A 27,737-nucleotide genomic window follows, 5' to 3' on the forward strand; every position below is an offset into this window, starting at 1 on the left:
ATGTGTTCTTAGCAGCAGGATGCAACTTTTTCTCCCCACAGTGGCTGTGTGCTAGAGGAATCTAGTAGTGGGCTGATTGCTCAGCTGATCTATTCCTGTGTGCTAGTATTCTGACTAATGGAGTGCTGAGTCATGACATCAGGTTCTAATCCTGAGACCTGGTGCTCTATTTAAACCCCTTCCATGCCCTATACCACTGCCAGTGATAGTCTATGACTCTCTAGCCTAGCTCTTGGTTACAGTTCGGTCAGTGCATTTGGATTGCTCATATTATTGACCTTGGCTCTCTTTTGACCACTCTCTGCCTCATGTTTTTGGTACTGTGTCTCCTGTCTGGTTCTGATCTCGACTTGGCTATTTGACAATCCTCTGTCTCTTGATTTGGTACTGGTTCTGACTATTGATGAGCAGCAGGGGCAATATATTTGAATTTGCAATATTTCACGAATATTTGGGCGAATAATCACAATAAATTTGCGAATTCGAGAATTCACAATTATTTTCTTGATTGTGAAAATCAGCAATGTAATATTCATGTAATGCGTGCGCAAAACAGGCGTGGGTCACTTTTGCTACATTTTTCAAGCGCTGGAAGTTTCCTGAGACTGGAGAAAATGGTTGGCACAGCAGAACATTACAATAGCTTTATATGCAGATAGAGTTCTCTAATATATTCAAGATTGCACAAATCGGCAATTAATGACGCGCATATTTTTGCACAATATGTGCAACTTCACATTTTACCAGATCTGACTACATATTACTGATTGGTGCACTAAGTATTGTTGTGAACTTGTGACATCTCAGATCTATGTCTGTAGCATGTATGTATGGACAGCGGAACCTACACTGACTAGCTCCCACTAGCTATCTGTATTATATATAAGCTAACTAACTATCTAATGTAATGAGCTTGACACAACCAAAGCACATAGCACAGTTATAACACTGCTGTCTCTCTCATAAATGCAAAAAAATGCAGAAAATGGCAGCTGGGGAGGTTCTTATTTAATAAAGGGGTAGGCAACTTTCCTACTGGTTGCTAGGGATTTTGCTAAGTTCTGACAAAGACATTGCAGCCTTCTCATTGACCAACAAGCAAGAAGCAGGGAGGGATCATGTGTTCAAGTAAGAAAAACTAGAATATTCGCGAATACGAATATATAGCACTGTATTCAAAATATTTGCGAATTCTTGAAGTGGCAATATACGCAATTAAAATTTGCAATACAAATATTCGTGCCCAACACAAGTTCTGAACCATTCCTGCAGGATCCTGCTTTTGTGTGGTTTTGGCTCTATGTTTTGTCTGTCTTGCACCTTGGTAGCGTAGGGAACGTAGACCAGTTGCAGACTTGCTACCTAGGGCTTGCACCGCAAGTAGGCATGTAAAGCAGGCAGGGTTCTAGTTAGAGTTCACTGTTCATGTCTTCCCAACCGACTACAGTAACAAAAGCTATATAGGTTATGGTTACTCAGGGGTGACTGACATATTAGACCCAGTTACAGGGTAAATAGAAGCCAGTAGGTTATAACAAAGATATAGAGTCTCACTGCAGAGCTAAACTGGGTCTGCTAAGATCCAGCAGCTTGATTGCTGCTTCCTGATCTGTATAGCTAAGGAGAAACCAAGGATGGTAAAGAATCATCTCTGCCTTCTCAATGGGAGCCAAGCTATCACTGACAGTGGACCCTATTCTGTCTTCATACACGTTCACACAGTGTGCAGTCTGACATTCATTATAAACCATTCCTGCCTTCCAAAAAAAGGACTGTTTTCTGTAGTCTAATTGTTTATTGGTCAACAGGATTGTAAATTGGTAAAACTTCAAGAATACCTATGGCGTGTGTAAGTAAAACATATAGAATAGCATGTACAGAAATATATTGATGGAGAAAGCAGATGTCCAAAATGGCTGCCTATACATAGATTGTATGTCTATCTCAGATAAATAACTCCCTGAGTGACATTTATACCTAGCTAAACAGCTCTGCATAAAATAATGTCCCTGAAACAAGGTAGCTCTAACTCACCAGATATACTTGCACAAAGATGGTGGAGATTAAGAAGTAGAACTGCATGGAACAGCTCTGCTGATGTCCTGTAGTCTGTATGTAGACTAAATACAAAAGGAAAAGATACACTCAGATATGTAGCTGTATTCTTGCACTGCCGGTACTCAATGTAATGTGGGTAGAAATCACAGAATCAATCAAATCGTTTAAATAGAAGACCGCACTGCTGCTCACTCCTCTGAGACTCCTTATACTCTCAGCACAAGGCCAATTGTTCCTCTAGACATGGAAAAGAACCATCAAGCTCCACAGATAGGTGTCTCTCCTCTACCCAACCCTCCTGCAGGTAATCAAGGAATCACAACCATAGTACATACATCAAACATCTTTCCTAAACTTATATAAATCACTGAAAAAAATGCACCAAACGGATATATCACTGACTATACTAGCTGGTCATACAAGCAGATATTAAAAGCTGAGACTTTAGCCAATATATTCCAGCCAATATAGTCAGGAAGATATCGGAGCCCATCATGCACCACATCACGGTCACTCAGCATGGCAAGGGGTCCTACCACTGCACTAACTCTGGTGCACTAACTATGGTGTGAACAGGGTCTGAAGGTGATGAAATCCAGCTCACAGCCAAGCTTCCACATGTCATGGAACCATGAACCAGACGTACAACAAGAGATAAGTGGAAATAAGAAGGCTTTATTGAAAATCAAGCTGTAAGGCAAAAGTCCAAACGGATGGCTAAACCGAAGCAGGGTCTTGCGAAGCCAGAGGTCAGGAACCAGAAGGGTAGTCAGACGAAGCCTGGATCAGGAACCAGCAGGGTAGTCAGACGAAGCCTGGATCAGGAACCAGCAGGGTAGTCAGACGAAGCCAGGATCAGGAACCAGAAGCAGCAGCAGTCTTAGAAGCATGTGAACACAGGAGAACCAAGCAAGGAACTGAAGCCACAGACCTCCTATATATGAGCTAGGCATCCAGCTCCTCCCAGTGGGAAGGAGAAGCCGCAGGGTGGGAGGCTACAAGAAACCCAGAAACCAAGATGGCCGCCAGCACATGTCAAACGAAGGAGAACAGCAAGAAGGTAAGACCATGACAGTACCTCCCCCTCAAGGGCCCCTCCTCCGCGGAGTAAAGAACGGTTTCTGAGGGAAGCGTGCGTGGAAGGCTCGGAGCAAGGCAGGAGCATGGACATCTGCGGAGGGAACCCAGGAACGCTCCTCTGGACCATAACCACGCCAATGGACCAAAAACTGCACCCGACCGCGGACCAGGCGTGAGTCCAGGATATTGCTCACCTCATACTCCTCACGATTGCCCACTTGGACCGGACAAGGCCGAGGAACCGAGGAAGTGAAACGATTACTCACCAGTGGCTTCAACAGGGAGACATGAAACACGTTGGAGATCCGCATGCCAGGAGGAAGCGCAAGGGCATAGGCTACCGGGTTTACCCTGCGAAGCACTCGGAAGGGACCAACAAAGCGAGGCGCCAGCTTGGGAGTGGGCACTCGAAGGTTGAGGTTGCGGGTGGACAACCATACGCGGTCTCCGACCTGGTAGGAAGGAGCGGGCGCTCGTCTGCGATCAGCCTGGAGTCTCTGGCGCTGCGCAGAGACCTCAAGGGACCTCTGGATCTGTACCCAAGAAGCACATAGGACGGAAAGGTGATCCTCCACAGCCGGAATATCCTGGGGAGAGAATACCTCCGGTAACACGGCAGGTTGGAACCCATAATTGGCCATGAAGGGAGACGTCCCAGAGGAAGAGTTCACCGCCGTGTTCCTGGCAAACTCAGCCCAAGGCAGGAGGTCAACCCAATTGTCTTGGTGATCGGAGACATAGCAACGAAGGAATTGCTCCAAGGCCTGATTGGATCGTTCTGCGGCCCCATTGGACTGAGGGTGGTAGGCCGAGGAGAAAGAGAGATGAATCCCCAACTGGGAGCAAAAGGCGCGCCAGAACCTGGACACAAACTGACTCCCCCGATCCGACACAATCTCCTTGGGCAAACCGTGCAACCGGAAGACCTCCCTGGCAAAAATCGAGGCCAACTCTTGTGCAGAGGGTAACTTCTTGAGAGGAACACAGTGGCACATTTTGGAAAACCGATCCACAATCATGAGAATGACCGTATGGCCTCGGGATGCAGGGAGGTCCACAATGAAATCCATCCCCAGGTGTGACCATGGACGCTCCCCGGTGGCTATGGGTTGCAAAAAGGCCCAACGGAAGGTGCCGAGGGGACTTACTCTGGGCACAAACGGAGCATGCCGCTACATATGCGGCGATGTCGGAACGTAGAGAAGGCCACCAGAACAGACGTGAAACAGCCCAGGACAGCTGATTCTTTCCAGGATGCCCCGCGGCCTTGGAGTTATGGTAGGTTCGCAACAACCGAGTGCGCAACTCCTCAGGCACAAAACATCTGCCGTTGGGTCTCCCAGAGGGAGCACCAGATTGAGCCGCCAAAATCTGCTCACCCAGGGGAGAGGTCAGGCTGGTGCGAATGGCGGCCAGGATCTGATTCGGAGGTATGACCGAAGTCGGAATCGACTCCTCCCCGGACAGCTCGGAGTACTGCCGTGATAAGGCATCCGCTCTGATGTTCTTGGAACCGGGTAGGTAGGAGACCACGTAATTAAAACGTGACAAGAACAGAGCCCATCTGGCCTGACGTGGTGTCAATCTCTTAGAAGACCTCCGCAGGCTCTCCTTAAAGGAAGGTCTCTCCCTGAGTCTGGTGTCAATCAAAATCAGGAAAGAAATAAGAGACTCGAGCTCCACTGGTAGGTCCTTAGCTGCAACCTCATCCTTCAAGGCATCCGAGAGACCATGAGAGAAAGCAGCGACCAGAGCCTCATTATTCCAGCCCACCTCTGCTGCCAGGGTACAAAACTCAATGGCGTATTCAGCTACGGATCGTGAACCCTGTCTGATGGACATGAGGAGCTTCACAGCAGAGGCAGCACGAGCCGGCACATCGAATACCTTCCGAAGAGAAGCAACAAAACCGGAAAACTCGGCAACCACCGGATTGTTGTTCTCCCATAAAGGGCTGGCCCAGGCCAAGGCCTTGTCCGAGAGCAGCGAGATCAAGAAGCCCACCTTTGATCTCTCAGTAGGAAAGGCATGTGGCAGCAACTCGAAATAAATGCCCACCTGGTTAAGGAAACCTCGGCACTGAGTTGGCTCTCCCCCAAAGCGCTGTGGAAGGGGGGCAGAACCGGTCATACCCCGAAACACCGCAGGCGCAGCAACAGGTGTCGGGGTAGACTCTGGCGCAACAACCGGAGCGGCAGTAGGAGCGGGCCCAGGAGCGACAACCGACCCATCGGCAACGGAAGCTAAATGAGCCGTGCGTTCAAGCAGGGTTTGCAACGCCACAGCGAACCGACCCAACAGGTGATCCTGCTGATCAAGTCTGGCAACCAGCGTAGGTAGCGAGGATGGCCCTGTACCGTCAGAATTCATGGCTTGGTCCTAATGTCATGGAACCATGAACCAGACGTACAACAAGAGATAAGTGGAAATAAGAAGGCTTTATTGAAAATCAAGCTGTAAGGCAAAAGTCCAAACGGATGGCTAAACCGAAGCAGGGTCTTGCGAAGCCAGAGGTCAGGAACCAGAAGGGTAGTCAGACGAAGCCTGGATCAGGAACCAGCAGGGTAGTCAGACGAAGCCTGGATCAGGAACCAGCAGGGTAGTCAGACGAAGCCAGGATCAGGAACCAGAAGCAGCAGCAGTCTTAGAAGCATGTGAACACAGGAGAACCAAGCAAGGAACTGAAGCCACAGACCTCCTATATATGAGCTAGGCATCCAGCTCCTCCCAGTGGGAAGGAGAAGCCGCAGGGTGGGAGGCTACAAGAAACCCAGAAACCAAGATGGCCGCCAGCACATGTCAAACGAAGGAGAACAGCAAGAAGGTAAGACCATGACACCACACAACCGCATAGCAGGACAACTAATGCAATGTGAACAAAGCAAGACTGTGAGCCACACCCATATCAGACCATGTGATGGAGGTCTCCAGGTGCAAAAGAATGTTCAATTGCCAAATAAAGGCACACATTCAATACATATAAAATAAAATCACAGAACTATAGTGGCCAATATGGGGGAACTGCCCAAGCTCCAAACACTGTAGCGTGTTTCTCATTGGGAGAGCAGTCCCACCACATGTATTTTCATCCGCACAATGCTCCAGTCTGTGTAGGATGCTTCTGTGGTGCATGTGGACCACGCTGGCGTCCTCCTTTGTACGCATTATTTGCTCGGGATGGTCGTTTGCTGCGGTCCACATGCGGTGGGACTGCTCCCCCAATGAGAAACACGCTACAGTGTTTGGGGTTTGAGCAGCTCCCCCATACTTGCCACTGTATTTCTGTGGTTCACATGTGGTGGGACTGCTCGCCCAATGAGAAACACGCTACAGTGTTTGGGGCTTGGGCAGTTCCCCCATATTGGCCACTATAGTTCTGTGATCTTTCCTAAACTTATCTTTCATATCTCCTACACTTATACTTAATTGTTTAAAACAACTTCAAAGAGATTCCGCTAGTCTCATTCATAAAAATCCTCCTATCACATCTCTCATCACCTAATCCTGGTCACATGGCCCGTTCTACCCAGTCAGCACTAAGCACCATCCCTTACGTCCGAAAGTCCTACCTCACTGCCACTGATGTTAGTACGGCCCACTGAGTTATACTTGAAAGTTGTCATACTAAACTAAACAGGATTTTAAATCACATTCTCTATTAAGCCTATTAGGCTGGAGGGAATCAAGCTTGTACATCCATTCAACTTCTGTTTTATTTTTTTTAGCAATAAAGTCCTCCCCCGCCAGTGCATTTTAACCAATTCTATACCCATAAATCGCAATCCCTTTGGATCCTTCTGATGACATCTTTTAAATTGTAGGGGAACACCATGTGTTTCTACTCTTTTTTTATATTTTGAATATGTTCTTGAATTCTAGTTTTGAGGTTCCTAGTTGTTTTACCCCCTAATATTCTAATAAAGCCGGCAGATAAAGGAGGGGGAGGTGGTTTTTATGGATGCAGAAAAATATAAGAAGGAGATACAAAGACTGATACCTATCGGAAAATACCTATCGGAAATTAAGAATTAATTTGGTTGTAGAGTATAAAGGAAAAATGAATAAATTGCTTCAGAAAGAATATGAGAAAGGTATTTTAAATAAAAAGGAATTATATTATTTACAGATTAAATATCCGGTTACCCTTGTGATCTACTACCTGCCTAAGATCGACAAAAGCTTAGAAAACCTTAGATTAACTCTGTGATGAGTAGACTCACTGAGTATGTGGATTTTTTTCTCCAGGGTCTTGTAATACAAGTTCCATCGTATTTGAAAGACTCTGGAAGTGTGATACAACTAGTGAATAGTTTGGGTCCAAGTAGTGACAATATATAACTGGTTACTATCAACGTAACCTTGCTTTATACTGTTATCCCTAAACATTTGGGGCTTAAGCGGGTAGAGGAAGCCTTAGATAGGGATCCCAATATGAGTTCTGCCCAGAAAAAAATTATAGTGGATTGTACTGACTTCTGCCTTTGCCATATTTATTTCATCTTTGAGGATGTGTATTATTTAAAGTGCAGAGGGACATCGATGGGGGCGAAATTCGCCCCAAGTTTAGCAAACCTCATTATGGCGTCTTAGGAGAAAGATAATATCAGCCCGGTATTAAACAAAAAAACAAAAAAAGGGGAGTTAAATGTATGGCGGCATTATATTGATGATTGCTTGCCAATTTGGAAAGGAGAAACACAGGGTTTGGAGGAGTTTATTCTGGGGATATATATTAATGATTGGAATCTTCATTTCACCAGTATTATTAGCGCCACCTCAATAGACCTTCTCAACCTTACAGTTTTTATAGAAAATGGCGAATTTAAAACCAAGACCTTTTTCAAAGCCACGGACGTTAATGCTTATATTGACATCACGGGTTGTCAGTATAGCCCATGGCTTAGGAACATCCCTAAGGGACAAATTAAGAGGGTGTACTGTAACTGCACAGAAGAGAGAGATTTCCGCGAGCAGAGTCTGGTTATTAAAGATCGTTTTTTTGAAAAATGCTATGAAGAGGAGGAACTTAACCTCTTACGGACACAGGGCGTACATGTACGCACTGATGTAAAAGTCCTTAAGGACACAGAACATACATGTACGCCCTGTGCAGTGGGCGGTGATTGGAATGAGGTGCCTGCTGAAATCATTCAGCAGTCACCCTGTGACACTGCCAAGGGGCGATCGTTGCAAACCGCAGGTCAATTCAGACCTGTGGTTTGCAGCGTTTCCGGGTCATTCGGGTCTCCGGAGACCCGATGACCCAGAATAGGAGGGCAATAGGTGGAGTAATATACACCACCAATCACCCTCCATAGATCCTGTGAGGTGACGCCACCTCTCAGAATCGCCTGTGATTGGCTGGACAGACGGATGGGGGGATAACATCTCGGAGCTCCGCTCTCCCCGCCCGCAGACTTCCGTATGAGCGAGGAGAGACGAGCCCTGTGTCGTTCCCTCTGCCTCCCACATGATCTGCCGCCATTCGTGGCCCCTGAGCCACCATAAAGTGCCATCTGGCACATAAACATTTAGGGAGAGCTTTAGTTAGGCAGGGAGAGTGGAAAAAAAATGTTTTTTTTGTGTGCAGCACCCGGATCTGAGGGTGTCTGGGGTCCTCAGCACCCTCAGCTGTGCTAACCCCGACCCCCCAGGGGGGCTGCAGCTTGCCTCCCACATTTTTGGGGCGCAAGCGCTTTTTTCTTTCTTTTGTAGGTGCGCTGACTGTGGCCGGCACTCTTAGCCGTAAAAGAGAGTTCGGACACTGTTAGCGGATCGCCCACCCCACCGCTGATCAGCTTGGTACTGCTGATCAGCGAGTTTTTGGGGTGTGAGCAATTTTTCGGGGATTGAATTTTTTTTTGTACCACTTTTTGGGGCTTGCATTTTTTTATTTAGTTTTATATATTTTCTTTTCCTGTTAGGGTGGTTAGGGAAGGGTATACATAAAAACACACCGTTCCCCCCACACATACACACACACACACTGAATATACAAATCAATATATAATTTGGCATATCCATTTTTCTTACAAGCAAAGAGTTTCAAAGTTAGAAAAATGCTAAAAAATTATGAAAAAGTTTTTTTATGAAATTTTTGAATTTTTCACAAAGAAATGAGGTAAGTATCTGCGAAAATTTACCACTAACATAAAATAGAATATGTCACGAAAAAAACTGTCTCGGAATCAGTATGATAGGTAAAAGCATCCCAGAGTTATTAATGCATAAAGTGACACTGGTCAGATTTGCAAAAAATCCTTAAGGTAAAAATGAGCCCGGTCCTTAAGGGGTTAATAAGTGTAATAGGGAACTAGAGAAAAGTTGTAAAATAGGCTGTAGCTACTGGATGGAATAATGATTTTAAATTTAGTTTTTTGACCCAATTTAATACTTAAAAATGAGGATAGTCCTTTGAGGTGAAGGGGAACATTACGTGTGAGAGTACAGGGGCTATCTACGTGCTGGAGTGTCCTTGTCGCCTCTAGTACGTGGGTATAACAACTGGAAAACTCAAAACTAGGATTCAAGAACATATTTAATATAAAAAAAGGAATAGAAACACACGGTGTTCCCCTACACTTTAAAAGATGTAATCAGAAGGATCCGAAGGGATTGCGATTTATGGGTATAGAATTGGTTAAAATGCACTGGCGGGGAGGGGGACTTTATTGCTAAAATAAATAAAAGGGAAGTTGAATGGATGTACAAGCTTGATTCCCTCCAGCCTTTTGGGCTTAATATAGAATGCAATTTGAAATCCTGTTTAGTTTAGTGTGACAACTTTCAAGTATAACTCAGTGGGCTGTACTAACGGCAGTGGCAGTGAGGTAGGACCTTCGGACGTAAGGGATGGTGCTTAGTGCTGAGTGGGTAGAACGGGCCATGTGACCAGGATCAGGTGATGAGAGATGTGATAGGAGGAGTTTTATGAATGAGACTAGCGGAATCTCTTTGTAGTTGTTTTAAACAATTAAGTATAAGTGTAGGAGATATGAAAGGAGCGTAGGAAAGATGTTTGATGTATTTAGTTAATATGTTATAGTTTGATTGTATCTGTGGGAATGTGAATAGGATTGGGTATTGTTAATAAGGGGTGGGACTGTGATGTGGTTTATAAGGTTTGGCTGCTAAGTACAGTCATTCGCTCTTGAAAAAGCGCGTAAGCGAAACCCGGGTCGGGCGATACTTTGTATGCAGTCCTAGGATCTTATATGTTTTTAACAAGACTCCAAGACTGGGCTTCTCCTTTCCAGAATGCCTTGCACTACCCACAATGCCCAGCACCTCCCACAAGCAATAATCTTTATTAACAAGAAAACAAGGTGCAATGCATTTTTACCACCGCTAGATGGTGCTGTTACCTAACTAATAACTATAGGAATATAGAAATTGCAGCAGAATTAATTAGAAATTAAATAGACGTGAACTGAAGTGAATCTCTCTCTGCTGGAGACAAAACAGGATCCCTACTCCTGCCCAATCTCTATGCACCTGTTAACTCACTCAGAAATGTCCTTGCAGAGTTAAATATGGACCATATAAGTTTATTATAAATAATAGGTTTATAAAGCACATTTTATCATAAATTATATAAAAAAAACAATCCAACTAAATATAAAGTTGCAAAGAATAAATAAAATGTATTTATACGTTTGTTCATCTTATTCTAAAGTAGGAATATATTTTGAAACAATAACTGTAAAGTACACAGGAGTATTTTTATTGCTTTGGTAAAGGAAATCAAAACACAATGCAAATTGGCTGAAACTGCACTAGTTTGCTTGTATAAATCACTTCTTGGCCTTTGATAAATAACCTCAAGAGACGTAATCATAAGTATGCTTTATAGGTGACTCTGTTCTAGGCATTTTGCCTTTTATTGTGAATTTCAATACCTCTGTGTTTTAGTTCTAGACCCTGAGGTTAATAACATCTTCAACTGGTTCATTGGAAAACGCTGCATAAAAGGTTTTTTTCTGAAAAAGGTAACCTGTTAAGAAGCCAAACAGAGGAATTCTTTATTTATCAGTCATCACATTCAATATAGCACAACCTTAGGGCAAGCAAAACTTTTCCCATAAATCTTTATTTCCATATTTTTATGTTAGTTCAAAAGATCAATGGGCAAGTAATAAGTACAATAAATTATAGGGACTAGAGGTTTGGATAATGAACCCCTTGAAGACCAATCCATTTTTTGCCTTAACTGACCTAAAGTGCTATTAAAGGGCATCTGTGAGCATGATCAACCCTAGTAAACCAGGCATACAGCCTGGTAGGGTTGATCATGCTGATAAAAATGATACCCTAATTATGACAGTATGTTAGCCAATTGATTGGATTTTATTTATATGCAAATTAGCTTGCTGAGGCACCGAGGGGCCAGCCAGAGCCCTCGGAGCACCAGCTTGTTATAACCTTTGAGGTTTAGTCCCTCCTCATTTCCCCTGAATGAACAGGGCTAGACTTCTGGTGTAGCCCAGTCTTCTTACACTTGTGGCATGTGTAAAAGTCTCAGTGCTTGAGTAGGGCATCTTCTGAGCCGATTTCTCACTTAGCAAGCGCCAAGGCCTGTCAACTCATACCTGTGCTGTTTCTCCCAGCCTTAGTGCTGCTTGGAGGGCAGCAAAAGTTCCACTGCACAGGTGCTGAAACTGCAGTGTGCCGGTCCACCACCAGGGGTATCTTCTATAGGTGTTATGTGAGTTTTTAGATTTTTTGTTGTGATGCCAGTTGTATTTCAGCAACGAGGGACTAGGTCCCCCTATGTAGAAGGTGACGGTGGAACCCAGCTGTAGGAATACAAGAATGGTGTATGGGTTATCTATAGTGTCCCTTTAGGTGCGGCTTTGCAATTGTCATGGTGCTCCTACCAAGCACGGTCGTCCGAAGCAGTGATAATAGGGTTAACAGTTGAGGGATTTAAAAACTTAGTTAAAAAGTAGTTAAAAACTTTACTTATATGAACTTTTATCCTGAAACAATCTACCAACTTTATCTTGGTCATCAGCAGATTTTGGCTTAACTTCTGGCAGGCAAACACAATCAGCTCTGCTACATCTGTACTCTTTCAGCTCTACTATGCTGGCTGGATTAAAGAGGAACTTTCATCTTTCTGATGTAGGCTAGCTTTCTGTAGTCTGACTCTGTCTTTATCTTGATCTGTATCTTTCTCTTTGTCTTTGTATCTTTAGGGAATCCTTACACTTGACTCTGGAGGCATTCAGCTTAGGCCTCTGGGCCCAGCAGACTGGCACTGCTGGCTGGCATGCAGCCTTAACAGGTGGTAAGCCAGACTCTATTCACAACCTCTGCCCAAGGAGGGGAAGGTTAGACTGACCTTCACTAACTAAACTCCTCAATCTCTAGAGAGGGATAGAATGAAAAGCAGTTTCCACTCTAGGCAAACTAGCTCTGCCATAGATTCCGCCATCTGCTGGTAGACCAGGTATATTATATGTGAGCATAACCTTTACATAGAATTGCAATACCTATTATGGAGGACATGGTAAGAGATGCATAAGATGACACATGATCCACCGTAAGAGATAGTGATGGGGCAAAAAGAGTGGTAATGCCCCCTAGCTGGGCGTTACAAAACCAGGAGATATGGGGTAGGTTTAAGAAGTCTGAGCTAGACCAGAAGTCAATCTAGGGGAAGGGAGAAAGTATTAAGCTTATTTACGTATGAATAAAATCCAGTTTTATTATCAATATGGTGACAGTCGGTTATAATCAGGGTATCGCTTTTACCAGTATAATCAACCTTACCAGGCTGTATGCCTGGTTTCATAGGGCTAATCATGCCGACAGATGCTTTTACCATTGTAGTGGTCATAACTTTTTTTAATGTTAGCACAACATGCTTGTTTGTTGGTTTTTGCCATATAAACGATTCTTTCTTCTGGTACCATCCTTCCATATGTACATGTTAGGGTGCATTCACATCACCGTTTAGCTTTCCTTTCTTCTGATAGGAAACAAGATCCTATTAAAAAAAACTGATCCTGTTGCATCAGTAGTACATCACAATCAAACAAAGCTAAAACCAACCTTGTGTCTCACATGGATAAACAATTCTTCCCATTCATTGCTTCAATTTCTCTCCTGAATTTACTTCAAGCTGGCAACACAGGTGGCATTTCCCTTAACATAGTGATGTCCTTTCTGCCACAGTTCAGGGAGCGTGTCCTTATTGCTGTAGCTCTCTCTCTTTGTAACTGTCAAAGCTTCAAAAAAGATATCCGGCTGGTGGTCTACACTGTGTGATAGATTTGGTACATTCTGCAAGAAGTTTCTTTTACTGAAGCAAACTCATGGTTGGCTTATGTTAGACCATTATTTTGTACCATCAAACTCCTGCATGCTAATAATTAATCTGGCACATTTTTCAACATTTTTCGTCTGTTCTTTTTCCCATAAATCAATAATAAATACGTCAATTTTTTATATTTTTTTGCCAAATGGAAGATGCGATAAACGGTAACAATTTTTCTCAGCAATGCGGGCATATCTGAACATAGGACCCACACAGATTCCTTCAGCTGCCATGCAACAGGTCAGCCAGTTTCATATGCATAAATCTGCTGAGAGATGCCCTTTAAGTAAGTCCAGGGATCAGCAACCTCCGTCACTCCAGATGTTCTGAAACGAAAACTCCCGGAATGCTCCATTCACTTCTATGGGAGTCGTGAGAACAGCTGAGCATGTTTGCATGCTGGGAGTTGTAGTTTCACAGCAGCTGGAGTGCCAAAGGTTGCTAATCCCGTATCTAGGCAACCAGATTACAAATTTTCCAGGCTGCACCTCTCACTGTCAATTTTATCCCTTTTGTGGAAGATACTGCTAACACCACCATCTTGTTTTTTTTTAATTTTTTTATGGCAGCCCCACCTGATCACTTATTTTCCCTCCCACCTCGAGGGACATTTTAGCATTTTATTACAAGCCTCCATTTATATACATCTGTGTTATACTATTCCTCAGGAGTGATTCGAACCACAGCTTTTGATGTGCTTTTGTGTCTTTTGTCAAATTTATGTATTTAATAAAATTACTGATTCTTTTAGCCTGTTTAGTCTCAGTTTGCTTTTTTAGGATTAATTCATGATGCTGAGCTGGCTTCTTTAGGGTCAGACAATTTTGCCCAACATTTATGTGGGTTTTTCTTGTATATGTTAGGCTACTTTCACACTAGCGTTCGTCGGTCCGCTCGTGAGCTCCGTTTGAAGGAGCTCACCAGCGGACCCGAACGCCTCCGTCCAGCCCTGATGCAGTCTGAATGGAGCGGATCCGCTCAGACTGCATCAGTCTGGCGGCGTTCAGCCTCCGCTCCGCTCGCCTCCGCACGGCCAGGCGGACAGCTGAACGCTGCTTGCAGCGTTCAGCTGTCCGCCTGGCCGTGCGGAGGCGAGCGGATCCGTTCAGACTTACAATGTAAGTCAATGGGAACGGATCCGCTTGAAGATGACACCATATGGCTCAATCTTCAAGCGGATCCGTCCCCCATTGACTTTACATTGAAGGTCTGAACGGATCCGCTCAGGCATCTTGCGCACTTAGAAATTTTTCTAAGTTATTAATGCAGACGGATCCGTTCAGAACGGATCAGATCGAACGCTAGTGTGAAAGTAGCCTTAACCTGTGCATGCAGGAGTACAAAGAGTAGAATACAAGTAGGGTCAGAACCAGGAGAGGCAAATAGGGCCAAACCAGTGGACAAGTAATTAATGCAGAAGCTAACCAAAGTCAGAATTAGTATTGAGTGAATCAAAGTTGATGAAGTGGAATTTGATACGAATTTCAGGAAAAATGTCATTAGTCATGAATCCGAATTTCCTGTTGATTTGTGGCAACGAATAAGATTTTTTCTAAAATGGCTGCTGCGCATTTCACAAAGTGAAAGTAAGGGATCACCCATGATGCCATGTAGGCAGCCAATCAGCAGATAGCCAACCCCTGTGATTTCACAGCCCTATAAAAAGCCTCATTCTGCCGGTCTTCTCCATTTTACTGTGTACTTAATTCAGGGATAGATCTGACAGGCACTATTGGCCGTGATTAGGAAAGATTTTATTTGCAAAATATTACTTTTGAACAGTTTAGGGACAGCACAGAGAAAGTGTAGGGATATAATAGGGAAAGGGAAACTTTATCCACACTACAGGGAGAGCGCAGGGGCCAATTGAACAGTATAACGCTTGGCTAATAGAGAAGCCATTCTATTACACCTTGCTGCACTAATTGGGGTTAAAAAGCCTTCTAATACTACTGATTTTAGGTTGTTCACATTCTTTTATACATAGGGAATTCCATCAATTCTTGATTCTGTTATTGGGGTGAAATTGCGGTCTGATGCTACTGATTTTGGGGTGTTCCCATTGTTTCACACACCAATATACACAATGCTTTTTCTGAGGTCATGAAATCTTATTAAAGTGAAGGTTTAATATCTATAGGACAGTGCATACAAATGCAATTATCACAAGCTAAAAATACAAGGAGATACAAATACAATGTAAAAATAACAGTTTGAAAATAAAAGGAATACAATAAATGTAACTAAATAGAAGATGGTAGAAGTCCAGTTCCCTCTGGGTAGCAAGATAGTTGACCAGTCCATCAAACAAGCTCTCCCCCTAAAGAAATGATAACTTGATATAGCGACACATACAGTATCACTGAAGAAGGTCTGCAGTTGCCCCCACTAGAACCCCTGCCTGTGAAGGACACACTGTATCCATGTGGATTTACAGCCTCAGACTTGAAAAAGGAGTGTTAGGCTACTTTCACACTAGCGCTTGATCGGATCCATTCTGAACGGATCCGATCATATTAATGCAGACGGAGGCTCCGTTCAGTACGGATCCGTCTGCATTAATAACTTAGAAAATTTTCTAAGTGCGCAAGATGCCTGAGCGGATCCGTTCAGACTTTCAATGTAAAGTCAATGGGGGACGGATCCGCTTGAAGATTGAGCCATATGGTGACCTCTTCAAGCGGATCCGTTCCCATTGACTTACATTGTAAGTCTGAACGGATCCGCTCGCCTCCGCACGGCCAGGCTGTCCGCCTGTCCGTGCGGAGGCGAGCGGAGGCTGAACGCCGCCAGACTGATGCAGTCTGAGCGGATCCGCTCCATTCAGACTGCATCAGGGCTGGACAGAGGCGTTCGGGTCCGCTCGTGAGCTTCTTCAAACGGAGCTCACGAGCGGACCGACGAACGCTAGTGTGAAACTAGCCTTATTCTACTCCGAAACGCGTTGTCACATATATGAAAATAAAAAGAATTGTCTCCATCCACTTGAGTGTTATTGCACCAGGAGATATCAAAAACAGTGGGCCACTAATACTACACACCCCTCTATTGTCCCTGCCTATGATATCAGGACTGAACCTAGTGTTAATGGCCTTTTATAACCAAGTTTTATGAGGTTAGTGCTTGGCGCAGAATCTGTCCATTAAGATACATTTTCCTGTGGGCATCATTGTGATGTCATACAACTTTCGGATTACATTCTTTAATTACCCTCTCTTTCAGAGGTCTGATTGAGGTGACATTCACAGAGTTCATACTTGTAGATGGTCTTATTCCAATCCTGAGCAGCACACGGCCAAGTAACAAAATAGGTCCCGTATTTTGTTGATGAATCTTCATCTATATGGGTTTTGATACATGACCTCTACTGAAGGTCATGTTATCCTCTAACTGACCTTTCAAATAGCTCCACTAGGTCTATGGGCTCTGAGGACATCTCAAAGGCTACAATAAGTTTTATGATGGTAATAGAGTTGTTGAGTAAAGTTGTTCTGTGTATACAAACCTGGTGTTCTGGTCTTGGGACTAAGGTATCAATAATTTTATGGCCAGCCTCAAGAATGTCAGGGAACTTTTCCCAACTTTGATATCTAAAAATAATTTTGCTGTCTATACCACCACAATAAAATAAACAAAACAAAACTTTTATCTCTAAATGATTCTTTTTTAAACAAACTGACAGGAATGTGAAGTCTTTAGTCTTCTTATTCACAGGTTGACATCTCTATGTCTTCTCATCTCAGGCTGAATATTTTTATTTTTACCAATTAACCCCATGTCAAGCAGAATCTCGCCTTTTTGTTTCCGTATCTACAGTTCACAATGATACTATAGGTATAAAAAACAAAAGAACAAGAGAGCAACAGGTGAGCAGAAGCATTTCTTTCTGGTTCTCCATATATATTTTTATAGATAAAAAAATAATATATATATATAAAAATATATATATATATATGTATATATACTGGAAGGAATATATAAGAATAACAAATTTAAACATTTCTGGCACTATCCTGGATGTTTATATTAATGGTCATTTCTGCTGAACTTTTGCAGCATAGCAAAGTGATATCCAGTTATTTATCACTTAGCTAAGCACGTGCTAGCTACAGTATATACAGTGACGTCCAGGTTCACTGCGCAATACTCAAATTAGCCAGATATGTATGATATGTGAAATCTCTATTTCCCTTTGCCACTGTCCCATGACTCTATACCATACAAGAATGTTTATAGCTGAATTTCTCAAACCTTTTTTATGACATACTGCTTTGGCCCTCAGCCATGCAATTATATTCTTACTGCTCTTAACTCTTCCCTCATGAGTACCTGTCAGATGGAATGTGAAAGCATTTAAAAGGAAGCATTATTAGATGCCATATCTCAAGCCCCCTTTAGAGGTTATGTATGATTATCTTTTTGGGACCTGGGACAGTACTACCTATGGAACAATGGTGTACTATCTAGAATTATCTTATGTGAAGATGATGAAATAAAAAATTATCTATTGATCTCTAGAGAGCAAATGTCATCCTTTATCTCCCTTTCTGCTTGCATATTTATGAAGGATTCAGTAGGACTTTGTATTTTATGTTACCATTTACACCTTGATTAGTGTTTTATGAGCCTTCTCCCAGCATTCATTACAGATGTCTAGGATACATCATGCTTGATAACGATAGGAAAAAAATAAGTATACTTAAACTATGCAGTACTTGCATAAATACGGCCTAAATAAGACGTATATTATGCTTCTCCAATGTACAGGAAGGAATATGACCTTAGTCTAACTACATATATAAATAAAAGTTTTGTTAAGGTCATGCTTTATGATTCCTCCTTATGCAATTAAGGATGAAAACGCCATTTGGCAATAACTGATGTGTTTAAAGTTGTATGTGTTATAATTAATTTCACAGCAGTCTATCCTCTGGTTCTTTCAGTGCCAATATTTTAATGTAGAAATGGACAACACATGGTAGGAAAGTAGTAGGGGACCCAGAGTTAAGCCACATTTAATTACTTAATCTGTGGGGGCTTGTTATTATACAAATTGGAAACATTTCACAGACCATAATCAGTGCTTCTTCATATAAAACAAAACAAAATAATTCAAGGTGATGAAACTCGTGTGAGACTTTATTTTGCTGCACTCATTGAATAAATTAACTATTGAACCAATATGTACAGAAATAAAGAAAATCTTAAACAGAAAATATATGTATACAGGTTATAAAAATATTATTTAGCTGTTACTTGACAAATGATAACATATGTGTAAGTGACTATTACCCTAAATGCTTCATAGCTTGTTAATACATTCTACTGTGTCTAGAAAAATTCTGCTAACGTACTCCTGATTTGTGGTAGAAACCATCTTTATAATGCTAAGAAAAGAGAAGATATCGGAGAGATTTCCTGAAATGCTAAGTTAGTAATTTAAAAGAAAAATAATAATATACATCAAGATTATTTATATTTTTGACAGTCAGTCTTATGGCAGTGGGTGTGGAAACACTGTGCCAACCAACAGATTTAACTTAGGGCTAAAGCTAAGGACATTATCCTGGTGGTTCCATGATATCAACCCTTTAACTGCTATAAAAGGATCTTGACTTTGCTGAAGGGAACGCACCAAGCTACTTACCTACTGAAGGAGTCTCTCTGTTGTTGATGGCTGACTCATGTGGGTCAAGAGACACTGGTGCCTAACTCTGAAGGGACAGGTATAACTCGAATTCAGTACCTGGGTGAGGTCAGTTCGTATGAATACATGAAACAGAACCAAGGTCACCTTAGGAAACATAGGATCGGTACAGTAAATCAGCCACATGTCTGGTCAGGAAGCAGACAATCTTAGTCAAGCAAATGAGGTCAGTAGATAGGCAGACAACAGCAACAATACCTTTACAATGAACTATGAAGCTAGAGACTTTACTGCTCAAGACCCTTTCTACTGCGGAAGGTGCCTTAAATCTCTATAGGATGTCAGCTACTGGCTGGTGAAGATAAAGGCATGAGTGTGCTACCCTTTAAGAGCCAGAGGAAACACGGGTGCATGGGTGATGCTGACAGACAGGCAGGAGGAACCAGAACGAACCTGGCAGCCAGGCCAAGCCAGTGAAAGGCAATGAGTGGAGGGTCTGCCCCACCAGCTGAGTTTAACAGGGCAGCAGATAGATAGATAGAGATAGACAGATAGGTAGATTGATAGATAGATAGATAGATAGATAGATAGATAGATAACATTTCTTAAATATTGTTTCAATGTTTGGCTTCCTTTGAATTTATATTTGATGCAAGATGCATTGGATATCTTCAGGAAATAAATTGCAGTTTTTACTATTTGTGTACGGTTCCTGTTTAAAATGCACCACCACAAAACTAATTTTTCATGAGATTTGTTTTAATAGTCAAGTGAATCCTGCCACTGCTTCAGCTGTTTTTGTTGTATACACTTTCATTCTTTTAAATGTGAATCTTAGAAAATGAGAAGCCATGACAAAGGAATACAAAGAAAAAGTATAGTCAGAAATATAATAACTTTTTGATGGAAGCTTTTCAGATTTTTTTTTATAAATTGCATTTTTCTTGGCTGCACGTAATTTGCTTTTCTATGAAAATAATACAATTGTAAGCTTCCATGTTATATTAAAGGGAACCTGTCATCTCCCAAAACCATCCAAAGCCTCCAGCAGTACCTGCGTGTAGCCCGCAGTGTGCTTCTGATGATGCCTTTCTTCCTAAAGGCAGATGCAGCAAAAGTACTGACAACTTTGTTTTATCCCCTGCCCGGTGCGCTTCTCCACACATGCTTGAAGTCAAGGATCAAGGAGTCACCTGCCTCCTTGATTCAAGTCACGGTAACCACGCCCCCTTCCCTGCCGTTCGCTGTGACTGTGCAGAGAGTTCGGCAAAGCCAGCCACACTCCCGGCTGTCAGTCACAGCGAAGGGGCAGGGAAGGGTGTGTGGTTACCATGACTTGAATCAAGGAGGCTGCTGCCTCCTTGATCCTTGACTTCAAGCATGTGTGGAGAAGCGTGCCGGGCAGGGGATAAAACAACATACTCGCACATTTTACACATATCTGTACGCTTAGTTTTCATGTTAATTCCTAATTCTGCCATCACAAAGTTCTTCATCTGTTGCCGACTCCTTTTAAAAATATATTTTTTTAAATGTTATTTCTGCAGCTTAATTTTCTTGTAAGAAATATCAGTTCTTTCTAATTTCAATATGTGACTAACCACAACCAGCTTTCTCAATACATATTGACATTTATTTTCTTTCCACTTTTGGACAGCTTTACTAAGCTACATGAAAATGAGGATTCTCGCCTACTTACTCATAAATTTAAGTACTTTAACATTTTTTTTGCCATCAATAGACAAGGGGGTGGCTTAGAGGAAAAGGGATGTGGCTTGGCAGATTTGTAAGTACTGCTGCTTATTCATGGGGAACAGTGATTGCGCCACCCCCCCCCCCCCCACATCATTGAACCTATCAGATGCCATGGTTATAGCTGATTGCGGCATCTGAGATTAATATTAAGGCCTTTCAGGGTTAATCATTTAGAAAAAAAAATTCAAAGGTTCCTACAACTTTTAAAGTTTTTTCTTTTTGTTTGACTTTTTATCTTCTGTGTTTTTAGCTTACATAATTTTCTTCATCTTCTTATTGTGTGTCATTTTTTTTATTTTCTAAATTGTGTTCGTTTTCATCTTATTTATGGACAATGTGATAAAGGGATTGTCCAGTTTTCCCATATTGATGACCTATTTTCAAGATAGGTCATTATTATCCGATCATCTGTTTAAAGAGACCCCAGCACTCGTGTGTGCTACATTCTCTTCATTATTTACCTGCACGCTGATGACATGTAGCAGTCGTGCAGTGTAATCATAGCAGCTCTGCTGCTACAATGTCGACAGCATGAAGAGAACGCAGCACTTGCACGATCGAAAAGGGTGCTTTTTAGGAGTCAGACCACTGTAGATCCGTTATTGATGACCTATACTGAGGACACAGCAATGGCAATGCTATACAGGCTTATACCCCAATATATGTTTGGCATCTAGATCATGGGTGGTTAGCTAATAATCATATTTCCATCTACAGTATAAATCCCTTATATCTAATAATATTTTTGTATCTACTTATATAGGTAGATTCTTCTCTCGTCTATAATCATGTTCATTCAATCATATTCATTCAGTTTGTTTCTTACTTGAGCATTAAATCTTACAAAACAATCCCGATAAAAAAAAATCCTCAATATAAATGAAAAATATTATCTCACCTTGGTTTTGAGCAAAGTTCTGGCCTATAAATATATCAATGGTCATGTTTTATCAGAAAGACTGTGAGGGAGTCTGAGAGGCAGGAGAGAGATAAAGTGAGCAGCAATGTAAAACATGTCTAAAGTTTAAAACAGAAAGTATTGTAAATTATTGTAGTAAATTTACTTTAAAAATATTCCAGTCTGGCAACATTATCTAGAACATCTGCATTGTAACGAAGAATTTATATGACCGTTAAATCATTGTGACACATCTAACAGTATGTAAGCATCTGTGTGCATTCAGGTGTCCTACAGATTACACCTACAGATTAAGCAGAGACAAATAGGAAGTCTATAAATTACAACTGTAAAGTCCTTTACTGGATCTGATTATAAAAGCCAGCAAAAGAAAGTTAGTTTATCCTTGAAGAAGGTTTTCTAAACAAAAAACAAACAAACATGTGAGTGGATAGCATCCACCTTGCACAGAGTTGTTTTCCAGTTTGGATGTTGCCTTGTTAGAATGCTGGCACAATTCAAAGGAAAAGAAGGCTTTATGTAGCACCTTTTGACTTCAATGAGAAATATAGATCGAATTAGACACTAGTGCTCTTCCAGAGCAAAAAGCATTATCAAGTAACAATGGAGAGGTTGCCATTTATAGAATACAATAATAAAGGACATATAATGTAATCATACAAAATTTCAAAGTATTATATATATGGAGACCGATTTCCTATTCAAAATACTGGCTTAGAAGAGTACATACTGTAGTTGATAAAGTAGAAAAAAAAAAACATGTTTGTCCTATAATCCTCCCGTGTAGACCCAGAAGTAGGGCAAAAAAAAAAAAAAAAAATGAGACAGAAGCTAATGACCCCACACTAAAGAAGAAAAATTCTGTTAATTAATGCCAAAAAATAGTATAAATGTTGCAAGCGATATTTATCATTTTTAGACACTTTTGCTTCTTGTTAAAACTTTTTAACCTTATCCTGATCAGCGCCATACATGTATGGCGCTGTCCAGGACTCCAAACATAGCCATCAGGTTTCTGCCATTTCAAACAGCAGAAACCTGTGGCACATGTGTGCAATCAGCCATGAGGTTAAATGCATACATTTCATGCCTCAGATGCTATGGTCAAATGTGACCATGGCATCTGAGCAGTCCAAAAGTGGGAGCTGCCTGTTCCCGCTCCCTTACCAGCATTCCCCAGCTGAAATGGGGGAACCTGTTACACTTTACTAATAGCCAAAAGCCTTAAGCAGGCTTCGACAGCTATTAGTGAAATATGCCAATATAGGCCACCAGGAGGCAGCACAGTATTATTAAATTGAAAATGAAGTGTTCATTGATGGCTATATAGCCATCAAGGAACACAATGGGCAATCTAATATGAAAAGTTTTTAAAAATATAAAATAAAAAAATATAAATTTCAAATGTTCCCCCTTTCCCCAAAATCAAAATACTTAACCAATAAAAAATACACATCAAGGGCAATGCCAAGTATAAAAATGCCTTTACTATTAAAATATAACAATATTAATCCCATAGAATAGATGGCGTTATGGAAAAAAAACCGTCCAATTTACCATTTTTTGTCACTTCAACTCCCCCCAAAAAATGATAAGTGATCAAAAATCCACACACTCCTCAAAATGGTATCACTGAAAAGTACAGATTGTCCTGTAAAAAATGAGCCCTCATACAGCTCTGTATGCATAACTAAAAAAAAAAGTTGTAGGGGTCAGAATATGGTGATGAAAAACAAATAAATACATTGTGGTATTGTTCTAATCATACTGACCTGGAGAATAAAGGTAACAGATCAATTTTATAGCATAGTGAACGCTGTTAAAAAAAAATAATAATAAAAAGTACAACTTATAAGTCTATGTGAATGGAAAAATAAAAAAGTTATGACTCTATGAAGGCGAGTAGTGAAAACTGAAAACGCAAAAACTGAAAATCGCCCAGTGTTTTGTAAGTCAAACAATATGCAAGATTTAGAATAGTGTATATTGTAAGCTAGCCTTTAACTGTTATAAGAAAAGGTGTCTAACTTTTAGGAAGATGTGTCAACTAAGTTTACTCTGTCTTAATAATACATACCGTAGCATTGGTAAATTAGCCAAATTTCTTTCTCTTTCCTTTTCCAAACATACCAGATATAGTATAGTCTTATATCAAAGCTAGCGCTTCCCAAAAGATTAATCTTATAGTAATAATGTTCATGTCACCAGGGCTCATCATATTTGAATAATTTAAACTAAAGCATATACTACTCAGATTTTTGCTAAAGTTGGAACTTTAGTTATTTAACCATCTTTATTATAAAATATTTACCTAAAATGAAAATCACCCTTTTGCAAATGCAAACAATTAAGGTGAAGCCCTTAGAAATACATTTTAATGCTCTTCTTAACTCATTAAGTTGTAATCCAGTGCCTTGCAAAAGTATTCACCCCTTGACTTTTTTCGTGTTTTGGTGCCTCACAACCTGGAATTAACATGGATTGTTTGTGGATTTGCATCATTTAATGACAGAACATGCCCACAACGTTGAAGATGTTATTTTTTATTTTTTTTTTATTATGAAGCAAACAGCAAATAGAACAAAATAACAGAAAAAGTCAATGTGCATAACTATTCACCCCCCTAAAGTCAATACTTTGTAGAGACAACTTTTGTGGCAACCATAGCTCCAAGTCACTTTGGATAAGTCTCTATGAGCTTGCCACATCTTACCACTGGGATTTTTGGCCATTCCTCCTTCCAAAACTGCCCCAGCTCCTTCAAGTTGGAAGGTTTGCACTTGTGAACAGCAATCTTTAAGTCTGACCACAGACTTTCTATTGGATTGAGATCTGGGCTTTGACTAGGCCATTCCAACACATTTATATGTTTCCCCTTAAACCATTCAAGTGTTGCTTTAGCAGCGTGTTTGGGGTCATTGTCCTGCTGGAAGGTGAACCTCGATCCTAGCCTCAAATCACGCACAGAGTGGTACAGGTTTTGTTTAAGAATATCCCTGTATTTAGCACCATCCATCTTTCCCTCAACTCTGACCAGTTTCCCAGTCCCGGCTGCTGAAAAACATCTCCACAGCCTGATGCTGCCACCACCACCTTTTACTGTAAGGGTGGTATTCTTTGGGTAATGTGATGTGTTGGGTTTGCACCAGACATAGCGGTTTCTTTGATTGCCGAAAAGTAAAATTTTAGTCTCATCAGACCAGAGCACCTTCCTTCATATATTTTGGGAGTATCCCACATGCCTTTTTGCAAACTCACAATGTGCCTTTTTATTTTTTGCTGAAACTAATGGCTTTCTTCTGGCCACTCTGCCATAAAGGCCAACTCTATGGAGCATACAGCTTATTGTTATTCTATGTACAGATACTCCAGTCTCTGCTGTGGCACTCTGCAGCTCCTTCAGGGTTACCTTAGGTCTCTGTTCTGCCTCTCTGATTAATGTCCTCCTTGCCCGGTCCGTGAGTTTTAGTGGGCGGCATTGTCCCTTACTTGTTTGGAGAGTTCCTTGGTCTTCATGGCAGTATTTGGTTAGTGAAGCCACTTGCTTATGTGTTGCAGCCTCTGGGACTTATATTATACATATATATATATATATATATATATATGTAATGACAGATTATGTGACACTTAGATTGCACACAGGTGGACATCATTTCACTAATTATGTGACTTCTAAATGTAATTGGTTGCACCAGAGCTTTTTATGGTCTTCCTAAGAAATATGTACATGCCAATTTTCTGTATTCTATTTATAAACAATATTATTATCTATGTATTTTTCTCATTTCAGTTCACCAACTTAGACTGTTGTGTTCTGATCCATCACATAAAATTCAGATCAACAAAACATTGAACTTAAGGCTTTAACATAAAAAAAAAACACGAAAAAATTCAAGGGGGTGAATACTTTTCTAAGGCACTATAGATGTTGAATAAGTGGGGGCATCACTGCTACAACCAGCTTTGGTTTCTAGAAGGAGGACCCCTCCCCCCCCCCCCCTCAGTAAGAAGGAGTTGAATGATGCAGTGCTCAACCATATGCGTTGCTACTCTCTACAACAATATGAGAGGTGCAGAAAAAGTCATATTATTTTCTTCTCTTTATGGTGGTTTAATTGGTTGTAGGTCTTAATTTGTTTTTATAATCAGCCTATTCTTGAAATAAAATATATAAGTACTTCTATAACATCCTGGTGGACTAGTGCTTTGACATACATGTTGGGTCCAGTCTGAACAGTTACAGTGTAAAGCATAGAGTGACAGAACAGTTGGAGACTATGATAAGGCAAGAGGAGGATGTTACACTACTTAAAAGTAAAAGCAAGAGATTTGTCGATTTCTATATCTGAGGATTTGTATTATTGTATTTCAATTGGTAATGCTACAATAATAGAGGATATTGACTTAAATTTCTAAGTGCTTGTATTACTGTGAATTCTGAGATCCATAAATAAATAAATAGGCTTGACAAGGCATAGGTGCATTAAAGGTTTACTAAACTATAATAAGAGGTTTATACTAAATAAAATATACAAAGTAAAGTAACAGTCATCAACACCATTTAAACTGGCACCTGGCCGACAGCGATATGATACACTCATAAAAGGTGGTAGTAGCAATATGTGACCCTGATGATGTCTTCAATGAAAATAACCCTGTTGTTATATAACTAGATATTTTCTAACTGACTCCTCCTATCCCCTTCTTCAATATGCAGCGGCATGTAAATTTACTTTAGACCCTAGGAATGCGGCCTGTCACTCCTAACTACACTAACCAAATGCATTACAAATAATTAAAGGGAAAGAAATAACTAAAATTAACCTTTTTGCACAGTAACATAGATCCTTTTCCATGTCAGTGTTACCCAGTGTTTTACCATTTAGTATGTACGGGTGATTTGCATTATTCCTTCCCATGTGCATAACCTTACAATTGTCAGTGTTAAACCTCATCTGACACTTATCTGCCCAATCCTCCAATCTATCCAGATCCCTCTGTAGTAGTATACTGTCCTCTTCAGTGGTAATTACTTTACACAGTTTAGTGTCATCTGCGAAAATTGATACTTTACTATGCAAGCCTTCTACAAGATTATTAATAAATATATTGAAGAGAATAGGGCCCAATACTGACCCCTGAGGTACCCCACTAGTGACAGTGACCCAATCTGAGTGTGTACCGTTAATAACCACCCTCTGTTTTCTATCATTGAGCCAGTTACTTACCCACTTACAGAAGTTTTCTCCTAGTCCGAGCATTCTCATTTTATATACTAACCTTTCATGTGGTACAGTGTCAAATGCTTTGGAGAAGTCCAGATATACGACATCCATTGATTCGCCGCTGTCAAGTATAGAACTTACCTCCTCATAGAAACTGATTAAACTAGTTTGGCATGACCGATCCCTCACAAAGCCATGATATGGCGTTTTTTTGCTAATTTCCATTGAGATGCTCTAAGATAGCATCTCTTAGAAAACCTTCAAACAGTTTACCCACAACAGATGTTAAACTTACCGGCCTATAGTTTCCAGGCTCAGTTTTTTGGACCCTTTTTTAATATTGGCACTACATTTGCCATGCGCCAATCCTGTGAGACATTCCTTGTCAGTATAGAGTCCGCAAATATCAGAAATAAGGGTCTGGCTAATACATTACATAATTCCCTTAGGTTACAGGGGTGTATGCAATATGGTCCTGGTGATTTGTCTATTTTAATCTTTTTAAGTCGCTGTGGTACTTCTTCCTGGGTCAGACAGGACACTTTTAATGGGGAATTCATTTTTACATTCTGCATGTCATCTGACAGTTTATTTTCCTCATTGAATACATTGGAGAAAAAACAAAATTAACAGATTTGCTCTCTCCTCGTCGCTCTCTGCGACTCCCCCCTCATTACTCTTTAAAGGCCCGACACCTTCAGATTTATAATTTTTAACCTTTATATAATTGAA

The 27,737-nt window shown here is 41.1% G+C and overlaps 1 protein-coding gene across 1 annotated transcript in view; it reads left to right on the top strand.

Annotated features, from left to right (window-relative positions):
* The window catches only part of CNTNAP2 (contactin associated protein 2), a 2,163,381-nt gene that overhangs the window by 737,945 nt on the left and 1,397,699 nt on the right, over positions 1-27,737 (top strand). The gene's annotated exons all lie outside the window — the stretch shown is intronic.

Source organism: Bufo gargarizans, chromosome 5 (genome assembly GCF_014858855.1).
Source record: "Bufo gargarizans isolate SCDJY-AF-19 chromosome 5, ASM1485885v1, whole genome shotgun sequence".
NCBI classification, from domain to species: domain Eukaryota; kingdom Metazoa; phylum Chordata; class Amphibia; order Anura; family Bufonidae; genus Bufo; species Bufo gargarizans.